A 24,542-nucleotide genomic window follows, 5' to 3' on the forward strand; every position below is an offset into this window, starting at 1 on the left:
GGAACTCTCTGCTTTGGTCAAATATTCATGATTTGTGTTATTAACAGGTGTTGATTTGATCATATGTAAAGCCTGAGGATGACCTTGACATAGTGTACATCCTAATAGCTGTTGGTTAGAGATATTTGGATGACTTTTTTGCCAAAGGTGGAGAATTCTAAAGAGTCATTTGTCTTGATCGGTTGTGTCTTGAGCAGGCTATGGACATCTTTTCTTGCCTCTTCTGTATTCCCTGTGCCTGCTCTAGCGTGCTGAGCTGAAAATGGTGGGAATGATGAGGTCCTTGGTCACCATGAAATGAATTATTGAGCTTCTGTTGTTAACAAATGAGTCCATGGCCCACTGGTTTAGAAGGCTCCCTCAGGAGATTTTGGGAAGGGCCCAAATATGAAGGCTTGGCAGAAATGAGGTGCTTGTGCTTGTGCTCTGAGGTTGTTCTGATAATAACTCAGAGCTATTATTTATGGGCCAGAGCCTACTGTCTATTCTCTTCAGTAAGTAGCAAGAAATTATAACAGAGAAATGCCTATGCAGAAATGTAAACCATTAATTGGAAAACTGACAAAAGTATGGCTTGACACTTGCTCAAACAGTGCCTCTTTTCAATCTGGAAAAGATTAGAGAGGAGGCGCCTCCAGAACTTTCCTCATCCAGTTTATACTTCCAGCTGGATGCTTGGGGGACCTGGAATTCAAGTGCTGCCAGTTTACATGCCTTATTGCAGTAGCCTGGCTGAAGTACACTTCCCAGCGAGCAAAGCAGCCATAGTTACTTTTTTTTTTTTTAAAGCTTGCTTTCTGATGGAATATTAGAACATTAACCCAGGTCCTTTCACACCACCCATAGACATAGCCCAAAGGGACAATACCACATATGCTTAGAATTTTTAAAAAATATCCTCCATCCTCATTCTCTTTTCATAAAGGAAACAGGCAGTCTGCTCCTCTTCAGGATCGGCCTTACTGGAATAACACACCTAATCCCTTGATTACATTAAGAAGCCTAATCCCCATCCTTTCTTATGAAATATATAAGGCAGGGGAGTGGGCTTTATCCCCCTTTAACAAGAAAGTAATTGCATTCAATTTTATATGTCAGGACACACACACACATCACATTTTTAAAGTTGTCTCCTAAAAGCTTACACATTTATCTAACTCTCTCCACTGTAGTCAAGAAAACCATTATGAGTTGCAACAAAGGCAAAACTTGTACTGTCAATAAAAGCTCATCTACCCTGTCTCTCTCTAACTGCTTTTGTTTCCTATCTACAAAAAGGGAAGAGAATCTTGTATATGTTTCTAGCAAGCTTCCTAAAGAGAATTCATCTTGTGTAATATGGGGATGTTCCCTTATTAGGATATTTATACAGTATTAGAACAGTGATGTCTTGGATATTCCAGTGCTATCTGTCCTAAATAGTTGGATGGGCCAGCATTGTCCACCCAAAGAGAAACTGCAACTAAAATTGAGAAATCAAGATTCTTAGCTACCATGTTCTTCATGTTTCTTTTCTTACAGGTAGAGATTGTAATGTGATTATTTAGGAAATACTGTAAACATTACAGGAAACACTGTCCTTGTGACACATTTTTTAAAAAACTGGAGATCTCTGTTTTCATTGGCATAAAAATGACAAGTACTAACTCTATCCTGGTGCCCCATAGGGAGAATTTTAGTTAACTAGCATACCTGTGGCCACTACATTTTCATATATTTTTGAGCTCATCGTAGGCATGCTTCACTTGACATTCCTGGCATTCCTAATTTAAAATATCTCTGCGTGTGTGTGTGCACATGAAAATCTGCAAGACAGTTTACTGACTGAAGTTATAAAAATAGTATAGAGGAGCTATTGCTTCTGTCTTTTCTATTTTTTTCCACCTTTTCTTCTGCTGCCTTTCATAAGAAAACCAGTTATTTAACGTTCTTTCTTCACCCAGGCCTAATTAAATATATAGGCATTCTAGAGTTAATGCTTAAGCTAGAGATAAAGGGGAAAAAATCATTTTAAATATTATTGCTGGGAGTCTTTGTTGCCATTTCCCTCTTGGGGAACAGGAAATATTTCTCTCTTTTTCTACACACTCCACCCTGCCTATACTTTATCCTGTCATACAAAAATAAATCCTTTCTAAAAGTTCAAGAGAAGATTTAAAAAGTCACTGCTTTGTAAAATTGCCTGCTTAGAGGCTTGCAAAAAATATCAAAGTTTAGCCATGTAGACAGGTGATATTTTTCAGTTTCATTCCATCAAAAATACAACTTGTATTCAACTTCTTTCATAATGTATTAGGCTCTGTTAACAAATATATTCTTGAAAATTGTTGCAAAATTGAAAAAGAGTTTAAGATGTTTTTTTTTTCCTGTGTGTTTATTAAAACATTAGACTACAAAGACTTGGGGTTTTTTTTAATAGGGAAAAGAAATGCTTTCGTCTAAATTTAAAATTTCATAAAAGTTGTTTCAAAATTCAAAAAATAGAATCAGCAAGTAGCAGAAAGAAATTATGTAAGAGAACAAACAGTGGATTAGAAGTACCTACCATGTTTCAGTGTTTCTGCATACTTGAAATAAAACCTTAGGTTCACGAACACAAGAAAATGTGGGCAATTTAGAAAGGCAGAACTTGATAGTAAAAAACAGACATATAGACAGAAACCAGGGCAATCAAGAATCTTCATACTTTTGATCTACACAACAAAAGGTAAACATCACTCAAGTGGAAGCCAGAGTCACCCCAGAGCCTGAGTCTCCAACCGTACCCTGTTCTAGCTATGAAAGTGGGAAAATTCCAGTGTGGGATCTAACATATTTAATCCCTGGACCCACTGTTTATTTGTGTAGTGAGAAGTAATTGTGCACTGATTGGCAATTTGCCAAGTGTGAACTAGTAAGCTAAAGGGAAGACATCAAACCTCACTGCAGAGGACAGGGAATAACCAGAGTCTGAGCCCCAACCCAGGGTAAAGTGCTAGCATGGGGCAGCCCCCATGGAGTGAGAGCTGGCTAGCTGTAGAGATCCTGAATCCACCACACAGGGCAGAGCACATGGGAGAGTGAGAGCAACAGAAGCCTGCAAAGATAACAAAGTTCACTACTGGTGAACAGGTGCTACCCAGTGCACTTTGTCACCAACACAGAACATGAAGTAGGCCCAAGGAGGACCATAGGATTGGGCATACTTAGTGAACCACACCTGACCAACCAGCTGTTCATGCAGGTCACCCCTCCCCTCTCCCCCTTCAGTTGCTAATACTGTGCCTAGAGGCAGGCACAATGCAGTAGAAGGACTGAATTGGGTCATAGCAGCCCAATGCTCAGGTCATGCCTCCTCTAGCAACTGCCCCCGACCCAGACCCAGACCCAGACATAGCAGAACACTGATTACTGTACCCAGGTCAACACAGAGAAGAATCACAGACACCGCAGGCGTGGAGGACAATCAGGAGTGAACACTTCAGAAGAACTTCAGACCAAAAACTGAGGGCCAGAGATTACAGAACACCTGCTGCACTGACATAAAACAACTAGTCTACAATACTCTCTACAAGAAAGAACTAGCCATTTTATTTTTAATTTTAACCTTTTTGACTTATTGTGCTTTCTTTTTATTTTAATTTTTTCCATCCTGTTACAGTCCTTGCTTCTGTTGTCTTTCTCTGAGATAATTGTAACGGTATCCTTGCATATTATTAGTTCATGTCACTCATCCCAAATGCTTCACCTCTTACTCCAAATCTTCCTTTTTCCTTTTACATTCCCTCAACCCACATTTATTTTACTATTTAATAATTAATTCCTCTAACATCAATATTTTTAAAATCCTAGCATACCTTATAAAAAGCTTAGTATCTTTAATATATATCTTTCTTGGAAAGATTTATATTTTAAATGCTGATTTTGTTATTGCGGTCCAATAACACCAGAATGCTAGGAGAAACTGCATAATGATCATGATACCAACCAGTCCTACCAGAAAATCAAGACAGTTTTTACTAAAATACTGCAGGTAATTAAGACCTCCAACCAATGACTTGATCTCAAATATGCAAATCCCAACACAGTAATGCAAGAAATTGGTAAGGAAGACAAACAATATGAATTCTGCAAAAGTCAACAATTCCATATTTAAGGACTTGAATGATAGTGAAGAGAATGAAACATCAAATATGAATTCAAAAGAATGGTAGTAAGAATGATCAATATATTAGAGAGGACATGGATAAACACCAGAATGGATTGAAAGAGACTATAAATAAATAGCTGAATAAAATAAAGAATACAATGAAGTACATGAACAGAGAATTCAAAAAATTATAAAAATCCTGAACAAGATAAGTAGGTGATTTAAATTAGTCAGATAATGATAAAGAAAAATATGAAGAAAGAATGAATGGAATATGCAAGACTTCTGGGATACCATTAAGAAGCCAAACATATAAATCATGGGCATAGAAGAAGAGGTGAAGGTAAAGGCATAAAAACACATTTCATAAAATGCAGCAGAAATTTTTTAATTCTTGAGAAAGAGATAGTCATCCAAGTAGTACAGGCGTTTAGGATACCAAACCAAAAAATAAAACAATTTTCCCAGTGTCCTAATATAGTTAAACTATTAAGCATACCAAGAAGGGAAAAACAATAAAGCTGTGAGAGTGAAGCACCAAGTGCCCTACAAAGTAAAACCTGTGAGTGTAACTGCAGATCTATTAACAGAAACTGTGAAATCCAGCACAGTACAGAATGATGTATTCAAAACCACAAAAGAAAATAACTGCAACCTAGATTGCTATATCCAGCAAGATAATAATTCTTAGTTAGGAAAAATAAAATGCTTCTACAAAAAAAGTAACTCATGAACATTGAGTCAGCGCTGGGAATAATAGTTAAAGGAGCCTGTTCACTTAACCCTAACATAAAGTCAAACATGAAAATATAAGAATGAACAAATCTCACTGAATGAGTACAGGAGCAAGTGAGGATTTGGGTAGAATGAAACACCATAAAAACAACACAATGACAGGAATTATTACAAACCTTTCAATAATAACTCTGAATGTCAACGATCTCCATTATTCAACAAAAGACGCAGACCCTCAAATTCAATAAAAACAAAACCCAGCTATTTCTTGCCTACATAAGATGGAGCTTACTGGCAAATACAAACACAGGCTTAAAATGAAAGCTTAGAAAAATGTACTCCACGACTGGGAGTCCACAAGCAAGCAGCAGTCGCTGTATTCATCTAACAACCAGACTTTAAAACTAATCAGAGGAGACAAGTAATATCACTTCATTGTGACAAAAGGGAACAATGAATCAAGAAAATGTAATGTTCATAAGCATATATGCTCTATATGTTAACACACCCATTTTTATAAACAAAACTTACTGGACACAAAATCACAGATAGACTCCAACACAATAATAATGGATGACTTCAATGTCCAACACTCACCAACAGTTACATCATTCAGAGAAAAAAATCAACAATGATGAAGATGGTGGCTTATTGACATTCACCTGGTATCTTTCCTCATGGACACACCTTACTGAAAAGGTACTCTCATGCCAAACTCCCTGTAGCACTGCTAAGGAAGTCAGCCCTAATGGCACCATAGATTTGATCACTACAGAATCCCACAAGCTCAACAGCAGCTGCTGGTAGGTGTGGATGCATGGACATGGTGTGGATTGGCCAAAGAAAGCAAAGGCAATAGGGAGAGAGATGGGTGGAGGAATCTGCAGGCAAGTAGAGAAATCTGACCCACTCAGGTGGACCCTGTGGCATGAGACTCACAAGACTAAATCAGTTCCATCAGAGAAACGGCCAAAAGGCAAGAGACAGAGTCCTGAGGACCACTGCAAACTTCCTGGAACTGGGCAGAGAGTCAGCAATCCCAGAACAGAGCACAGTATCTCTGACCAAGAAACCTGAGAGTTCTGGTCTAGAAAATAGACCACGTTAGGACCTGGGAGATGGAGGATGATGCACCTTAAGTAGGGAGTGTTTGGGGACTGGGGTGGGGGGGGTTAAGAGCCTGGACCCCAGAAATCATCCTGGGGGCTTTTAAACAAAAGATTAAGTCTACTTTTTTTACTGGGGAACAAGCTGAAGGCTTTGAGAGGCACACTCCTGCTGAAGTAGGCCTGTAAACTAGGCAGTCCATACTGGATCAACCAGTTCTCACATTTAAACAGAAGACAAAGCAGCTCCACAGAAAGTACTATTTCTTATCTTCATCTTGATATTTTTTATTTGCATTTTTATTCTCTTTCTTTTTGGCATTTATTTTTAGCAATTCACCATCTTTTTTCTCCTCAACTTAGTCTTTGAAACCAGTACTATGATGCCAAAACTTGATGAAGACCCAACAAAATGGAAAATTACAGAATGCTTTCTCTGATGTACATAGATATGAAAATCCTCAATAAAATAATTGCAAACTAAATTTGAAAATACATCTCCACTTCATGTTAAACGGAGAAACCAGGAGGGCCCCCGGGCTGCCAGTTGCTCACGCCCAGATGGCTTGGGAAGACGCAGACAAGGTGAGCTTAGTAGTACCGTGGTACTCCCACAGACAACCCTGGGCTAGAGCAACATAGCCCGCTGGACAGACCAACCTCCACCCAGGGAAAAAAGAGAAACTGAGTAATAAGCAATAACAATAAAGACGAGGGAAAGAGGGTGAGGTGCACTGAGCGCTGAAGATTGGGGGAAGGGAGTTCTTCCTGGAACTGTAAATAACAATCCGGGTGGGCCGAAGAGGCTCTGGCAGGAGCGGGGGCACGTGCCTAGCAACCAGGAGTGGGAAAGCTTGTGAGAGTGGTGGAGGGAGGAAAACTGCACAGGATAGGGGGGAAGACCCACTTCCCACATGAGCTGTAAACAAACATGGTGGCTGGCAGGAGCAGCAGCACCACCCAGTAATCAGGAGCAGGAAAGCTTGTGAGAGTGGCAGTGGGAGGAAAACTTCACAGGAGAGGGGTGATGACCCACCTCACACATGAACTGTAAATAAATACGCAGGCCTAGAACACGGGTGCACTGTCACCTTTCCCAGTGTGCTTGGAAAGGAGAAAACTTGTAGCAGAGGCTCACACACAGGAGAAATCTGAGCAAACAAAGCCTGCAGGGCCAGGTGAGTGGTAAGCTCACTCCTGAGATCTGCATAAAAAAATGCCTCAAGCAACAGCAGGCTGAGAGCAGCGGGCAGGCAAGCCACAGCTGCAGATACCATTCTCAGAACTGTCTTCAGACTCTTTTTTTTTCTCTCTCTGCCTACCCTTGATGAGGAAACAACCAAACTATACCTGCATGCTGAAAAACTTACTGAAACTATATTGCATTTGAACTTGGGATACTTTGTGGGGTTTTTTTCTTGTGTGCACTTTTGTTCTACTTTATGTGTCCCCTTTGATGAGAGAACTACAGAACAACATCTGAGGCACCATCTCCAGGATTGGAGACTGAGACAGACACCAAAATTATTAAGACTGAAACTTCATTGCATTTGAACTTGGAGGTGTGTTTTTTTTTAATTTCTATTTTTCATTTTGTTTTTTTTTAATTTATATATATATATTTCCTTCATTTACTTATTTTTATTTTTATTCTTATTTTTATTTTTATTTTTTAATTTCAATCCTCTCTCTGTTTCTCTAATGCCTGTTTAGCTTACTGTCGATTAGTACACTAACACTCCATTTATACGTTTGATACTTTTTTGTTTGATTCCTTGTTTCGTTTTTTCCTACTTGTCTGTTTATTGTTTTTCCCTTTTCTTTAACTTCTTCCTTTCCATCTCCTCTCGCCCTTCCATTCTAAATATCACCATTGATATAGAAAGTGGAGAGATCTCCCATGCTCATGGATTGGTAGAATCAACATAGTAAAAAATGCAGGGGTGGTTCAACATATGAAAATCAATAAACGTAACAAACCACATTAACAGAAGCAAAGACAAAAAGCACTTGATCATCTCAATAGATGGAGAAAAAGCCTTTGATAAGACCCAACACCATTTCATGATTAGGAATAGAAGAAAAGTATCTCAACATTCTAAAAGCTATATGTGACAAACCTACAGCCAGCATTATACTTAACAGAGAAAAAGTGAAACCATTCCCTCTAAAATCACGAACCAGACAAGGATGCCCACTATCTCCACTCTTATTCAACATAGTACTGGAATTCCTAGCCAGAGCAATTAGGCAAGAAGAGGGAATAAAAGGAATACAAATAGGTAAAGAAACTGTCAAAATATCCCTACTTGCAGATGACATGATCCTATGCCTTAAAGACCCAAAAAACTCTACTCAGAAGCTTCTAGACATCATCAACAGCTATAGCAAGATAGCAGGATATAAAATCAACATAGAAAAATCATTAGCATTTCTATACACTAACAATGAGCAAACTGAAAAAGAATGTATGAAAACAATTCCACTTAACAATAGCCTCAAAAAAAATCAAATACCTAGGTGTAAACCTAACAAAAGCTGTGAATGACCTCTACGAGGAAAACTATAAACTTCCTGAAGAAAGAGATTGGGGAAGACTATAGAAAGTGGAGAGATCTCCCATGCTCATGGATTGGTAGAATCAACATAGTAAAAAAGTCTATACTCCCAAAAGTAATCTACATTTTAATGCAATTTCCATAAAAATTCCAATGACATTCATTAAAGAGATTGAAAAATCTACCGTGAAATTTATATGGAAACACAAGAGGCCACGAATAGCCAAGGCAATACTCAGTCAAAAGAACAATGCTGGAGGTATCCCATATACCTGACTTCAAACTATATTACAAAGCAATAACAATAAAAACAGCATGGTACTGGCACAAAAACAGACATGAAGACCAGTGGAACAGAATAGAGGACCCAGGTATGAAGCCACACAACTATAACCAACTTGTCTTTGACAAGGACAGCCTCTTCAACAAAAACTGCTGGGAAAACTGGTTAGCAGTCTGCAAAAAACTGAAACTACATCCATGTTTATCACCCTATACCAGTATTAACTCAAAATAGATCAAGGATCTTAATATCAGACCACAAACTCTAAAGTTGGTACAGGAAAGAGTGGAAATACTCTGGAATTAATAGGTATAGGTAAGAACTTTCTCACGGAAACCCTAGCAGCACAGCAATTAAAAGATAGCATAGACAAATGGGACCTCATAAAACTAAAAAGCTTCTGTTCATCAAAAGAAATGGTCTCTGAACTGAAGAGACCACCCACAGAGTGGGAGAAAATATTTGCCAGCTACACATCAGACAAAGGACTGATAACCAGATTATATAGGGAACTTAAAAAACTAAATTCTCCCAAAACTTATGAACCAATAAAGAAATGAGCAAGTGAACTAAACAACTTTCTCAAAAGAAGAAATTCAAATGGCCAAAAAAACACATGAAAAAATGCTCACCATCCCTAGCAATAAAGGAAATGCAAATTAAAACCACACTAAGATTCCACCTCACCCCTGTTAGAATAGCCATCATCAGCAACGCCACCAACAACAGGTGTTGGCGAGGATGCGGGGAAAAAGGAACCTCTTACACTGTTGGTGGGAATGTAAACTAGTACAACCACTCTGGAAAAACATTTGGAGGCTACTTAAAAAGCTAAACATTGATCTACCATTTGATCCAGCAATACCACTCTTGGGGATATACCCAAAAGATTGTGACACAGGTGACTCCAGAGGCACCTGCACACCCATGTTTATTGTGGCACTATTCACAATAGCCAAGTTATGGAAACAGCCAAGATGCCCCACCACTGACGAATGGATTAAGAAAATGTGGTATCTATACACAATGGAATTTTATGCAGCCATGAAGAAGAACAAAATGTTATCATTCGCTGGTAAATGCATGGAATTGGAGAACATCATTCTGAGTGAGGTTAGCCTGGCCCAAAAGACCAAAAATCGTATGTTCTCCCTCATATGTGGACATTAGATCAAGGGCAAACACAACAAGGGGATTAGACTTTGAACACATGATAAAAGGGAGAGCACACAAGGGAGGGGTGAGGATAGGTAAGACACCTAAAAAATTAGCTAGCATTTGTTGTCCTTAACGCAGAGAAACTAAAGCAGATACCTTAAAAGCAACAGAGGCCAATAGAAGGGGACCAGGAACTAGAGAAAAGGTTAGATCAAAAAGAATTAACCTAGAAGGTAACACACATGCATAGGAAATTAATGTGAATCAACTCCCTGTATAGCTATCCTTATCTCAACTAGCAAAAACACTTGTTCCTTCCTATTATTGCTTATACTCTCTCTTCAACGAAATTAGAGATAAGGGCAAAATAGTTTCTGCTGGGTATTGAGGAGATGTGGGGGAGTGGGAGGGGGCGGTGTGGGTGGTAAGGGAGTGGGTGGGGGCAGAGGGGAGAAATGACCCAGGCCTTGTATGCACATATGAATAATATAACAATAAAAAAATAAAAATTAAAAAACAAGATTTCATCCCATGATCAAGTTGGTTTCATTCCAAAGACACTTAATACATAAAAATCATTAAATGTAATACAGCATATAAACATAAACAAGACAAAAACCACATGTTCATTTCAACAGATGCAGAAAAAAACCCTTTGACAAAATTCAACACCTTCTAATGATTAAAAAAATCTCTGAATATGTCAGAACCAGAAGGCGCATAACTCAGCATAACAAAGGTTATATATCACAAACCTATAGCCAAACATCATAATAAAATGGGGAAGTTGAAAATCATTTCCTCAAAAGTGAGGAAAAAAGGATGTCCCTTGTCTCCACTCCTATTCAGCATAGTACTGGAATTGGTAGCCAAGCAATTAGACAAGAGAAACACAAGGAGTTCAAAGTGAAAAGGAAGAAGTCAAATGATCCATATTTCCTATGATATGTTCCTATACTCCTAGATCCGATTAACAATTTCAGCAATGCAGAATGGCGCAAAATCAAAACACAATATTCGGCAGCTTTTGTATACCAACAATAAACAGGCTGAGAAAGAAATCAGAAAACAATTCCATTCACAATTTTCTCAAAACATACATAGGTATAAACTTAACCAAAGAAGAAAGACCTCTACAATAAAAACTATAAAACACCAAAGAAAGAAATTGAAGAAGACACCAAAAGATAGAAGGTAGACTTCCTGTGTGCATGGATTGGCAGAATTAATATCATGAAAACAGCTATACCTTTTGGACGCAAACTACAGGTTCAAGGCAACCTCCACCCATACCCCAAAGTCATTCTTCAGAGAAATAGAAAAATAAATCCAAATATTCATGTGGAAACTTAAAAAATACCAAGTAAACAAAACAATCCTTAGCAAAAGAGCAGTGCTGGAAGTATCACAATACCAGACTTCAAATTATACTGTAGAGCATTGGTAACAAAAACAGCTTGATACCAGCTCAAATACAGACATGAAGACTAATGGAATAAACAGATGGCCCAGAAACAAAATCACACAGCCTCAGCCCTCTGATGTTTGACAGAGGACCCAGAAACTTACATTGAAGAAAACACAGCTTGTGACAAATGGTGCTGGAAACACTGGATATCCACAAGTAGAAGACTACATGAAACTACATGCCTCTGACCCTCTACAAAAATCAATTCCAAATGGATCAAAGAGCTTAATGTATGATCTGAAAGTCTGAAACAGGAAAAGATAGGGAAAACAGTTGAAGATACAGAAATAAAAATTAGTTTCTGAATGGTCTCCAATTGCTATGAAAATAAAAGCAAGAATTGACAGATGGGATTGCATCAAATTAAAAACCTTGTGCACATGAGAGGAAACAGTCACCAGAATAAAGAAACAATGCACAGAACTGGAGAAAATATTTGCAAGCTATTCATAGGCAGAATTTACACATTATAAATGGATAAAAAGTTAAACAGGAAAAGAACAAATAATATAATAAATGGGCAAGTGAATTGAACAGACAGTTCTCCAAAGTAGTACAAATTTCTAAGAAATGCATAAAGAAATATTCACTATCCTTAGCCCTAAAAAGAAATGAAATTTAAAACAGCTCAAAATTCCTTCTTGATGCAGGCAGGATAGAAATCATCAAGAAAACAACCACTAAGTCTGGTGAGGTTTCAGGGAAAAACAAACCCTCATCCACTATTGGTGGGAACAGCCATGGTGGAAATCACTGCCTGTCAAGACACTCTTTCTGGATCTTTTGCATATATTTATGCCCCCAACTATGTAAGCCTTCTGAAATTACCCAGCTGACTTTACCCAGCTGATGTCTTCCTAACTGGAATAGTTAGTGGTTCTGGTTTTTTGCATGTTTGGGTTTATTTTCTCCAAGTTACATAATGACTGTCATTTTTACATAAAGATAATTATACATACCAACAACTCGGCAATCCAAGCATTTCCATTCTTGGTAGGCAGGTGCTTTACCACTTGGGCCACACCCAAAAGTCTTTACGTACTATTACAGTGTCATTCTCATTTTTTGTTGGTGCTACTGGAGTTTGAACTCTGGGTCTCATGTTTGCTAGGCAGGTCCTCAGCCACTTGAGTCACTCCACCATGCCGTAGCATTTCCATTCTTATAATTAAAAGTGAGATATTGGTCACATGCAGAGCAAATCCTCAAACCAGTAAAGACTACTTTATTCTTTTAAGTCCCTTATTCTTAAAAGACAAAATTAAAGAGCATTCTTATATAAAAGTAAATACACACACATAATATGAATGTATATATATATATATATAAATACATATACATACACACACATGTTTAAATACTATGTTATTATTTTCACTAGTAACATAAATGTATTTAAAAATATTTAATGAAGTGAGTTTGTGGTCCTTATGTAATGCTGTTAATCATAATTATGTTAACACGCTGTAAATAATAGAAATAACAGTCTTCTCAATTGCCAAAATTTCTTTATCCTAAGTAAGGTTGTTCTCAGTCTTTTTTCATTCACAGATTTGATCCTTCCCAAATTATTGACAATTAAGATCTTGGAATATAACTGTAACAAAAGGACACCCTTCACAAAACCAACCTGATCAGGATTTTAAGAAGCAAGGACATCACCAACAGGTGGGAGAAAATGGAACTTTACAAAAGACTCCTGGTAAGTGGCCTAAGAGGCACTCCTTGTACATCTCTTAGTTGCTTAAATTTGCCATAGTTTTTCTTGATACTGACTTCTACTGAATTCTGTCACTCTTCTCTCAATATGAGACTAACCAGGACAAATCTAGTCCCACAATTTAAATCAAACCCCAGGAGTGGTGGTTGGCAGTGATGTCTTCAGAGAAAATTGTACAGAAAGAACCAAGTCTTCAAAATTGAAGCAAAGCCCTTGTATGTCAACCCTCCAAAATAACTGAAGTCAAAAACTCATGACGAGAGGTTATAGACTTTCTACTGACATCTAAACACACAAGTGTCTAAAATTGAGAAACAAACTATTTCCATTGAATTCTAGCATATTTTAGCAGTTCATGTTTATAGAGTTACTTTCAGATCAAAGGGATAAGCATGTGTACTCTAGATTTTTACATTTAAAAATCATAGCAACATTAAGTCCAGACTTAATTCTTAATGATCTGCTAATGATGTCGTGATACGGGATTGCTGATGTATGATTGAAGACACTGGACCAGAAGTTAAGAATAAAGCAAGCCCAGGGTTTATTACAAAAGCTCTGAGTGTGGGAGGAGCTTAGGAAAACTAAGACATAGTATAGCTGGAACCTAGGAGTGATACAGGGCTCTGCCTGGCTTAGATCCAACTGTTTTATTTTAAAACATTTGTGATTGACTGGCATCTAGTCAAACTTTTTGCTGAACCTGGCTATCTGGACAGCCCCATCTTTATCAAACAGAACATTCCTGGACAGTCTGATCAGCTTGCACTGGCCTGAGGGCCCATCAGCCACATCTTGTGGTTGTATTCTGTTATCTTGGTAAAAGGGCTATTCCTTTTCTGAGAAGCCTATTGCTTAATTTCTCTGAGAAGCCTGTTATTTCTCATGTCCCTTCAAATGTCTGCTTCTAAAATGTCTCCTTCATTCAAAATGGAGTCAATCCTATCATTGCTCCCCTTACAATGGTTCAGTAAAATCTCTTGGTGGAAGAAGCTGCTACTATTAGTGTAATGTACATATTAGTGTAAGGCACATATTCTGTGCCTCCCTGTATTGCTTTAGCCATATGGCATCTTCACTAATCCCTCAGGCATTTCTTCCCCAGTGAATCTGATAGCAAGATCATGCATCAGATTCATGATCCATGATCTTGCTATCAGATTCTGATGGCCTGATCTTGTCCTCTGTGGAACAGTCACAGAAGATTTTTGTTCTTGGTGATGCAAGACTTGACAGAGGATAGACTTTCCACCTTCAACATGTTTTGTTTTAAGAGGTCAAAATCTTAGAGGGAGAAAATGAGGCACAGTAACATATGGACAAAAGGAAGAAGAAAATAAGCCTATGGAAACTTCAAACTCACTTAACTCTTTGCCCTGTACTGAACATTTCTGTTGGAAAGGATAAGGAGGGGTAAATTAAAAATTATAAAGGCAGATGTTAAAAAAACTCTTTCTACATTATGTTTTATCTATTAGTACACTTATAGCTCTGATTTCACTGAGAAATACCACAGATAACTGCAGAGAGCCCTATTGTGACTCCAGGACTCAAAAAAATAAAAATAAAAATGTCAGCTTTAACTGACTCGTAAATAATTAAGAGTGCTGCTGTAGGTTTGTAGCATAACTCAAGCGGTAGGGACTTGCCTAGCAAGTACAAGGCCCTGAGTTCCTAACCCAGTTACACCCCCCCTCAAAAAAAGAGTGTTGCCTAAAGAGATAGTAAATAATTATGTCTCCCCTAGTTAGGTGTTTAAAATCACACAACACAAAGACAGAAATCATCAGGTAAGAGTACAACAAGATGGTGACAGGTTGACTGAGCTTTTTTAGAGATTAGCAGATAGAATTGGCACAGCAGAGTTGATGTGATCTATGGGGGCTCATAAATGATACCAAATGGCCAGGGCTCACTGAGTAAATTATTAAATATACAAGAAGGCCATAACCAAGAAAATCTGTAAAACATCAAGCTTACAAGAAGTACCCCAACTCCTGTTAAGGAATGTGTATACCGTCATAAGAGAAAAAGCATAGTGTCTGTCTTTAATATCCACACCCTACCTTGGGGAACATACTCATTTCCTAATAAAGCTTTCTGGACTTAAGTGGAGAAGCGAAGATGAGGCCAGCCTGGCCAAACTGTCTATGAGACCCCATCTCAACCAATGGCTGGGCTATGTGATTAATACCTGTCATCCTGACTACACAATAGGAGGATCTCAGTCGAGGCACAAAGTAAGACCCTATCTCAAAAATAGCTAATGCCAAAAGGGGTGGTGCGTGTTTCAAGTGATAGAGTGCAAACTTAACAAGTGTGAGGTCCTGAATTCAAACACCAGTACTGAAAAAAAACCGAACAATCTTGTTCTGAGATTCTTTTCTGTGACAAAATCATGATCTGGTGATCAAGTTAAGGTCTTCTCAATTTGAGGACCTTCTGGGCCTACCATGGTTCCAGTGACATGACTCTCACCCATGCCCTAGTATCGTCTTCCATGGAGAGTTCCCCCATGTCCCCATACATGGTATAGCTTATAGAACTTTGACTTTGATGTCTTACAAGAAATATAATGCATTTATCTCATGTTTAGTTTGTCTAATTCTGTTTTTTTCTTATTCTTTTTTGCACTTTTTTTAATGTTTATTTTATTCAGTATTTGCCTCTTGATAATATGATTATACTAGAAGAGGAGATCTTAGGAATGCTGACACATATTTGTTCTAGGAAAAAGGGAGATGATAGGGCTAATTAAATAGTTAAACAACACTGTGGTCTCCATGTCTTCCCCCATTCTCCTACCCTGCTTTTGGGAGTACCACAAAGCATTTTATCACCTTATTCTCAATTCATTTGGTCTCAGAGTAGTCTCACTAACTTTACCAGTTCATTGTTTGACTGATTCAGTTATTCCAGAATCTGAAATACAAGATCCTCTATTTCATCCATCAAGTACTACCAAAGCCATGCAGAAACCTCTTGAGCTTATTCTGACTCTCATCGGTTATCACACTGCAAAATACTGCACACCTGGACTGAAATAACCCAATCTAGGACTTAATTACACATGATATTTATAATGTCACTGTGAAATTTAACAGATAGAAGCAACTATAAATATCTTAGGAAAAATATGCAAAATTTTAAAAATATTTTTGATAATTTGTGTCCTGGAGGTGAAACTCAGGCCTTCAAATGCTCCATCATTAAGCTACAACCTCAAGCTTATTTTTTATTAGACCATTTTGAGATGCAGCCTCTATGTACCCCAGGCTGGCTTCAAGTGTGCTATACTTCTGTGTCACCCTTCCAAATATTTTCGTTGCAGGCATGTATGACCACTCAGCTTGCACAAAATTCTTAATGTGATTATTTTTGCAAAGGAATCAGTCAGTTATACTGGAAAGAAGACTTGAGCTTGAGTGCACCCTCCCTTACCTTGTAGATATTTGATACAAGTTGCATAACCTTGTCTCAGTATTCATCTGTTTAAAAGAGAGAACACTCTTTCATGATTTGTCGGGACAACTTAACTAGTTTATTATCTGGACAACTACAATGTTATCCGTAAATAGTAAAGCCTTATTCAGTCTGTCTAATGAACTGAAAATCTGTTAAAAGTCTGGTGTGCTATCAGAATGACAGGTATTATATTTTACAAGTCAGACCTCAACATAGATAGCTCTTCCTCCAAACTACCTTCTCTGACCCCTAATGCAGTACCCCAGATTTCATGGGCTACACAGTACTGTATCTCCTGCTTAATTATCTCTCCAACTAAACTAAATTCTGTAAAGTAAGAATCTTGCTTGGGTTTAGTTTTTCACGGCCTACTACATTGCCTTAATCAGTAGATAGCATTTGAATAAATCTAATGTTCAAAAAATAATTAAAAATATAAAACAATGACATTACAAAATTACATAGCAAATGCTTTCATATATTTTACATGACAAATAGATAATATACGACATGTGTATTAATACGGGTAATCATCTGGCAAGACTGTGTTTATGTTTTTAATGTGCCTTTTCTTTAAGTCAGGGTCATTCTATGCAGCCCAGTCTGGGCTTGATCTCATGATCCTCCTTTCTCAGCCTTGAAAATACAGAGGTTCAGATGACTGCCACCACCGTGCCCAGTTGATGTACATCCTATTTTTGAGATGGATCCAGAGTTTGGCCCAATTATTTTTTAACCTGGGTCACCTGATTCATCCTCCCAGAACTATGTTTTATGTGTGGCAGCAGCATCCAGGCTTCTTTCCTCCATCTAGTATGTCTCTTCCTCCTTGCTACCTACACACTGAGTAGTACTAAGGTTCATGGTTGCCAGGCAGATTCTAAATGTTCACCCTCTTTTGCAGAAGGAAGAGGTCCCATAACTAGATCTTGGGCAATGGAATGTGAGTGCATTACTGTGTATAACTTTGAATCATGTCCTTTAAAAGAAAAGCTAATTATTTTCTACTTTATCTTTGTTTCTTATGATTGATAGACCATAGTGACATTATAAGCAGCAATGTAAAACTACCAAGCCATAAAATCCATTGCAGTGTCCAACTTGATCTCTCTGTCAAATCACTTTCGGAGACAGTCAAACAGCCCAACAGATGTGTCATTGTGGGGAGAAATTAGGCCTTCCATCAAAATCCAGCACTACCTTGTCAGACATGTAAGTTAGCCAATTACAGTAGTGAGTGGCCAAACCCTATCAACCTTTCAAGTAACTGCAGTCATAGTTGACATCTTGGCTACAAACCCATGAGAGATATGGATTCAGAACTGCCTAGCTAAGATGCCCTTAAATTCTTGAACGGTAATGTCTTTTTTTATACCAACATACATTATATGTAACATATAAACATAATGTTTTTTGCTTTAAGTATTCACAGTTTAAGTTCAACATTATATATCAATAAATAGCACAGACTATAAATTCCTTGAAAGTAGGGTTCATGTCTTTTACTTATTTTATCTCAAGCTATTGTATCAACTTTCATTCCATGCCCACCTTGGAGATTAGAGTATATTAACCCATCTGCTAGAAGATAAGTGAAATGACAAGGCCTTTGAAATTAGCATAAAGCAATTGAGAAAGAAATTAATCAGCCTGATTATTCTGATCATTTTTGTACTCTAAGGTTAAATTCTAGTGGGTAGAAAGGAGAAGAGGGAGAACTTAGCTGTGCATTGTTGTCATACTGGAATCTCACCAAATTTGGTTCTCAACACATTTTCTTAAGACTGAATATAGTAGAAAGCTCTGGTAAATGTGAAATTTCCAGAATCCTGTGGAATATCACCTGGACAAAGAAAGTGAGACAACTCCTGGAGGGGAAGGAATGGGATGCCTCTTTTCATAGGAAAATTCACAGATAGTTCCTTTACCAGGGACCAAGAGAACACTGCATAGGCAGACTAAACAGCCATTCCATGGTGACTAAGAATGGGAAGGAAAAGACTTTGGTGAAGAACAGCAGCTTTGAGAGGCAATGGAACAGAGATCAGAAACAGACTTGTGTTAGAAAACTAATTATATATTAATATAGAGAATGTTTCCAAGAAAAGCATCACTTTACTAACAAGTAACTTTAGATTATTGCTGTTAGTTACAAGCATCACCCAAGACATACTCTCAGCACAGAGAAAATCTGGATCTCTGATCTCCAAGTCTTGTTAGTAAGTGACCAAAGGTAAGAACAGATTATTAGATCAATGAGCCACTGTGTTGGCAGTTACACTCCATGATTACCGTGTGGATTATCTTTCTCCCAAAAGTCCATTATACATAGAGGATTCACCACCTTTATTGTACATACAAATTAATGAGGCTTGTTGTGAAAAATAGCCTCTTGTGTGCTGCTTCTATATACTCTGATTCAGGAAATCTGGATCAAAGCCCAAGAATCTGTATTTTAAATAAGTATCCAAAGAAATTCTGATGTAGGTGAGAGTTAGAATGTGCTTTGAGAATCACTTTTACGACAAAAGGTCTAAGTATAGGGCTGTCACCAAGACAAATTTCATGGGTACAACTTACTTACTTTGTCTCCTTTAGTAATAGATGGAACACTGTGGTTTGTATCCTGTTTGCCTGAGAACTAAACACTTACATTCACTCACTTTTCCCTGTAGCAAGGAAAAGAAGGTGGCTAGAAGCCCTTGTTATAAGTCTACAATCTAAAAATCTATAATCTAAATTTGTTATAATCTAAGCCCTTGTTAGAATCTGTGTTATATGTTAGATGGAACTTTTTGCCAGCTTGAAACATGTATATGCAAAGGACATATTAGTCCTGGTGAATCTACAGTCTTCATTGGAGAGAAAATGTCAGGGGTGTGATAAAGCGATGAAAGTTCTTGGACTGAGCTGGAACTGGAAAACAAGTTTTGAAATAAAATAAGAAATCATATTAGCAGGAGAGAGGAGTAGGGTTACACACTCAACCTCAGAGCATTGAACTTTGCTGGGTGCCACCTGTTTTGAGGAAAACAACAAACAAAAAGACCCCCCCCAAAAAATCTGTATTGTCAAACTGACCCTTGACTAACATCTGATTGTTTATCTGAAAATGGTGTTCTGAAAAGTAGCTTTGTCATAGAAGCAAGAGAAGAAAGGCCAAGTCTTGACAGAAAAAGGGCAAAATCTACTAAGTACCTCATCAAGCCCAAAGGAGGCTTTAGGGATGTAGTCTAAGCTCTATTAATCTTGGTTCTAAAACAACAGTCAATGCTTTAGGGCACTTAAAAAAAAATAACAAACCTGACCTTTTGAGGCTCTGATAAGTCCCTAGAGTTCCTAGAACCAGTGATGGTTCATTGAAGAAGTTTGCCCTCCTCAATGCCTGGAAACAGTTTAACTAGGACTTTAAACACTAAAATTGCTCTGTGTATTTAAAAAAAAACACTATATAACTGGGGGTGTGTAACTCAGGTGGTAGAGCACTTAACTAGCAAGAGCAAGGCCATGAGTTAAATGGTGAAATGTCTTCATATTCTAGGCTACTTTCTTCTTATACTGCTTTCATCTCATCTGCTTGACCTCAGAGAATATTTTGAGGTAGGCAGAAAAATTTTACAGAATGGTCAAAAGCACTAGAAATTTGTTTCACAATCTTATTATTTTTAAAATACTATTTTTTTCACTTGAACAAGTAAAATGCCCCAAATGTTATGGTTGAATAGAATGTTGAAAGTCATCTAGTTCTATTACTTCTCTTCATGTAAGAGGACTGAGACACAGAAAGTTAACTTTATCTGATGTCATGAGGCTGGTGTCAGACCCAAGATAAGTCTGATTTGACACTAATTCAATGTTACCTCTTAACAGTTCTCACAATCACTTTCCTCAAGCAGTTTTTGTCTGCCCATTTATAGTTAACATCTTTGATTGGTACCTGTTCCTGTGAGAGGAGAGGAGAGCAAAGTACAGAATACAGAAGGGAAAAGGAGAGGAGAGTACAGGATACAAAAGGGAAGAGGACAGAAGAGAGAGGAGAGTAGGAGAGAATAAAGATCTGTTTTATTACAAAAGCAAACGTTCAAAACCCCCAACATACCCTAGGGAAAATTCTCTGTGCTTCAAGTACTAATTACCAGTTTCCCTTTTTCCATTTCAGCTGATCATTTGAAAATGTTTGCTTAAATCAGGAGCTCTATAAAAACCTGGTACAACACACATTGCAGGGGTGTAGTTATGGTGCGACATTCTTGAATTTAGTTCACTGGAGGCTGCAGTTCTTTGGTGGGTTAGTCTGGGAGAATTCAGGGAGTCATTCCTACAAGTCTCACCCATAATCAACTCCTCCAGCTATTCAATGGATTTCTGTACTATATTTATTTTCAGCTTAAAATAACAGGTTTCATTTCTGTTCCTTTCCAAACACAATTACAGGCATTTAGAAGATTACTACAACACAACTTAATTGCTATGAAACTAGTGTGAATAGAAAAGTAAGAGTGTAGATAGAGAGCTTGACATAGCTGAAGACATGACATATGAAATGATATCTCAATGGAGCTTCTCAATCTTAACATCAAGACTTTCCATTTGCACTTGTACTATAAAGATCTACTATAGAATATATTGACAGGAATAAAACATTCAAAACCCAGTTAGAGGAAATGGGATGAAAACAGGAAACTTGAAATACTAAATTTTAACCTTTTTAAACATTTTGAGACATCTTCTTGCTACAAAGCTCATTTGGCCTTGAAGTTGAGATCCTCCTGCCTCACCTTAGAATTACAGGCATACATGACCAAGCTTGGATCCTCAGTGACAAGGTTTGCAATAAAAATTAAAAGACATGGTTTGGCTTATAAGCAGTAGTTTTTCATTCAGCCTGAATGTGCCTATTTTATGTTCCTGCAAGTGACATAAACGATTAAAATCCTCATCAGGTTTCCTCAAAGACTGTTCACTATTCTAAGTTTATATAGAATCGGTTTTAAATAAAGTAAGCACAAGTGAAAGTCTGTTAAGAATGGAGTTACTGTCTGGCTGAGCATGCTGTTTTTCCTAGTCATAAACAACCTTAGATTTTATATTTGTCTCATCAGTGACTAAGATTGTAAGCAGAGTTGGACCATGCAATAGAACCGTCATGTGAAAGGCAAATGTACATTTCACATACAGGTTTGCAATGATCATATTACAGCATGGTTGGAAGAGAAAGTCAGCAGAGCTTTTTGGTGTGAGGTTAAAGGTCAATTTGTCCTCTGGTCTTCAAAGAGTCCAGAATTCTAAAGTATGATGTGAATATGTCTGTATCTTAAGAGTATCAGAAAGGAGATCAAAAGTAAAAAACACTGCTGCTATGGTATTTTTTGCATGGAATTTGGTAGAAATTTTCACTATCTTACCTAGTGAAATGGTTACATGAAGTATCTACTTTATTAAGGCCTTATTTCCCGATGGTAGTCCAGCTTTGATCTTTCAAAATACAGGACTCAGATGTGGTGGAGAGGCAGCACGGTTGAAATTTTAAGGCCAGTTTGAGTAACATAAGGATAACATATCTCGAAAACAAAACAAAAACAAAAATACAATACATATAGCTAGCTAGATAGATAGATAGGTACGTAGATAGATAGATAGATAGATAATTAGATTAATAGACAAGCAGATTGGTAGATCAAAAGACTGATAGATGCAGAGTGGTAGAGGTCTGCCCTATCTGCTTAAGGTCTTGGGTTTGGGTTTCCTATACTTAAATTTTTAAAAAATATGCATATTTACATGTGTAAAGATACAAGAAAATGTGTAAAAATATATAATCAATAAATAAAAAATATAGTTACTTATATTTATAATTATACTCAATTTATAAGTATATTCATTAGAATTATGTTAATGTATATTATAAGTAAAAGAATATAAAATATGTCATATATAAATATATATATATATATATATTTATATATATGTATATCCACAAAATGCCTTGATTTTTACAACCTGACATTTTAAGAAATGATTAAAGTAAAATGTTATCTCTTCAGTTCTTGCTTAATCCCAAGCTTTGGGCAAAGGACTTTAAAAGACACCAAGAATATCAGTATACTATATTCTTTGCCATGGATACTTACTCAAGGATCTACCTTTCTATCTTACCAGTGAAAAGGACTAAAGTGCTCTACTTAAAGTTAAATCTAAATTTTCTCCCCATTTAACCTAAGCCTTGAATAAAAGCAAAAATTCAGGACTCAGAGCTTGGCTCTTCAGAATAACCCATTAAAATACTGCTTAACTTTTATCATCACACTTGAATTCAACTAAAACCGAGGCAAAATATTCACTATTCACAATTCAAAGGAAATGTGTACTCTAAAAATGAAGGTCCCAAAGACAAGAACGTCTCAAAGACAAGCTGTTTTTCCCAATTTCTAACAGAAGAGGTAAAGATAAACAGGCATGTCCTCATACCAGTTTCTTGGAATCTTCCAACATTTCCATCAAACAAAATCAAGATCAGTGAAAAGGCTTTAAAGGCTTGTAAATCAGATCAAGTGGTAGTTTTAATCATTATTTAAAAAAATAAAACAACAGGACTCTGTATTTTGCGAGTTACCAAAACACACACTAAGAAGGCTGCCTTCTACAGTGAATGTTACTTATGCTTCAAAAACCCAATGTTTCTGATTATGTTCTAAGAAACAAAGAGATGGCCTTCCAAACTAGTGTTTCTCATGGGCAGTAGGTATTTAGCTTGCCCCTTCCCTTTAGGTAATTATAAAACAAAATTTACTCTTTTTTCTTTATTTCTTTTGTTGAAATGTATTCCAACTCACTCTACAAGGAGTTTCTGGCTGCAAGTTTAGTAGGGACAGTTTGAGCTGTCATCTCCAAAAGAGATAAAAATGTTCAGACTTTTGTATTTTCCAGTCTATGACTACCTTAAAATGCAGTTGTTGTAAGGTGTTGGTTTATATATGAACAGAAATCATCACAACGGTGGCTTTGTTCTCTCAATATTCTGCCACCGTCTCCAGAAGAAATAGTCAACTCATTTAACATCACACAGCTATGAGCAGAAATAACGTTGAACTGGTGCTGATTGCTTTTAGTGTGGACCTAAATAAACCACATAGCTCTGCCACATTAGGAGAGAATCCTGCTTGTGTGAAACTCTTGGAAGGAGGCAGCCCACTGAACTCCATGCCCCAATCTTATCTGTCACCTGCAAACAATACTACAGAGAATATTTCTGGAAACATTTGTAGGTATGCTTCATCCAAATTCCTATTTATACCAGATCCCAAACTCTACCCTATGCCTTACGGTTTTAAAACCAAACCAAATTTATCCTGAAAACAACCTAAAACTTGTCTGGGTGATAGAACACTAGCTTTGCAGGCATCAGGTTTTAGGTTCAGTTCCTAACACAGTAACACACTCCTACCAAAACTCATCTGGAGAGACCATAAAGTCTCCTCCTGGTGAGAGTCCATGAGATGCTAGAATAGCCAGATCTAGGGTGTTTCGGGAATCTAAATGGACACACACATATCCTATGGTGGTCATCCTCACAGATTTAATGTTGGAAACAGAATCAAAATTCTCACACATCTCAAAAGCCTATGTCTTCTCCACAGATTTCTTTGTTCCTTCCTCCTTTGCAGGCTTCAACCCTATGTAATAATTAACACCTATTTTAACAACTACTACATTTTCTATATGGAATGTGTAGACATAAATAAAACAAACCTTCTCTATGTTGGAAATGTTCACACAGCAAGATGTCCTAAAGATTTTAAATATGAATGGAGGGCAGGTGTACATGCCTATAATTCCAGCAGTGAGATACATAGTGAGTTCTACACCATTCTCAGCAAAATCCCCAAGCAAAACAATAAAAAGGAAGTGCTATGTAAATGC

At 37.4% G+C, this 24,542-nt stretch overlaps 1 protein-coding gene and 1 long non-coding RNA gene across 33 annotated transcripts in view; one reads left to right on the forward strand and one right to left on the reverse strand.

Moving 5' to 3' along the window:
- The window catches only part of LOC141419817 (uncharacterized), a 40,488-nt gene extending 27,479 nt beyond the window's left edge, over positions 1–13,009 (reverse strand). Inside the window, exon 1 of the long non-coding RNA XR_012444538.1 lies at positions 12,397–13,009. This is a non-coding gene — a long non-coding RNA (uncharacterized lncRNA). The remainder of the gene's footprint in view (positions 1–12,396) is intronic.
- LOC141419803 (uncharacterized) overlaps positions 1–24,542 on the forward strand; it is a 632,676-nt gene that overhangs the window by 100,750 nt on the left and 507,384 nt on the right. For 30 of the 32 annotated variants that reach the window (XM_074063515.1, XM_074063513.1, XM_074063516.1 and 27 more), the window contains one exon: positions 12,989–13,139. The exons of 1 other annotated variant lie outside the window; for it this stretch is intronic. The gene's annotated coding sequence lies outside the window, so the exon portion shown is untranslated. Of the gene's footprint in view, positions 1–12,988; positions 13,140–17,526; positions 17,566–24,542 lie in introns of all 32 variants that reach the window. One more of the 32 variants, XM_074063494.1, reaches the window with a different exon arrangement.

Source organism: Castor canadensis, chromosome X (assembly GCF_047511655.1).
Source record: "Castor canadensis chromosome X, mCasCan1.hap1v2, whole genome shotgun sequence".
Taxonomy (NCBI): Eukaryota; Metazoa; Chordata; class Mammalia; order Rodentia; family Castoridae; genus Castor; species Castor canadensis.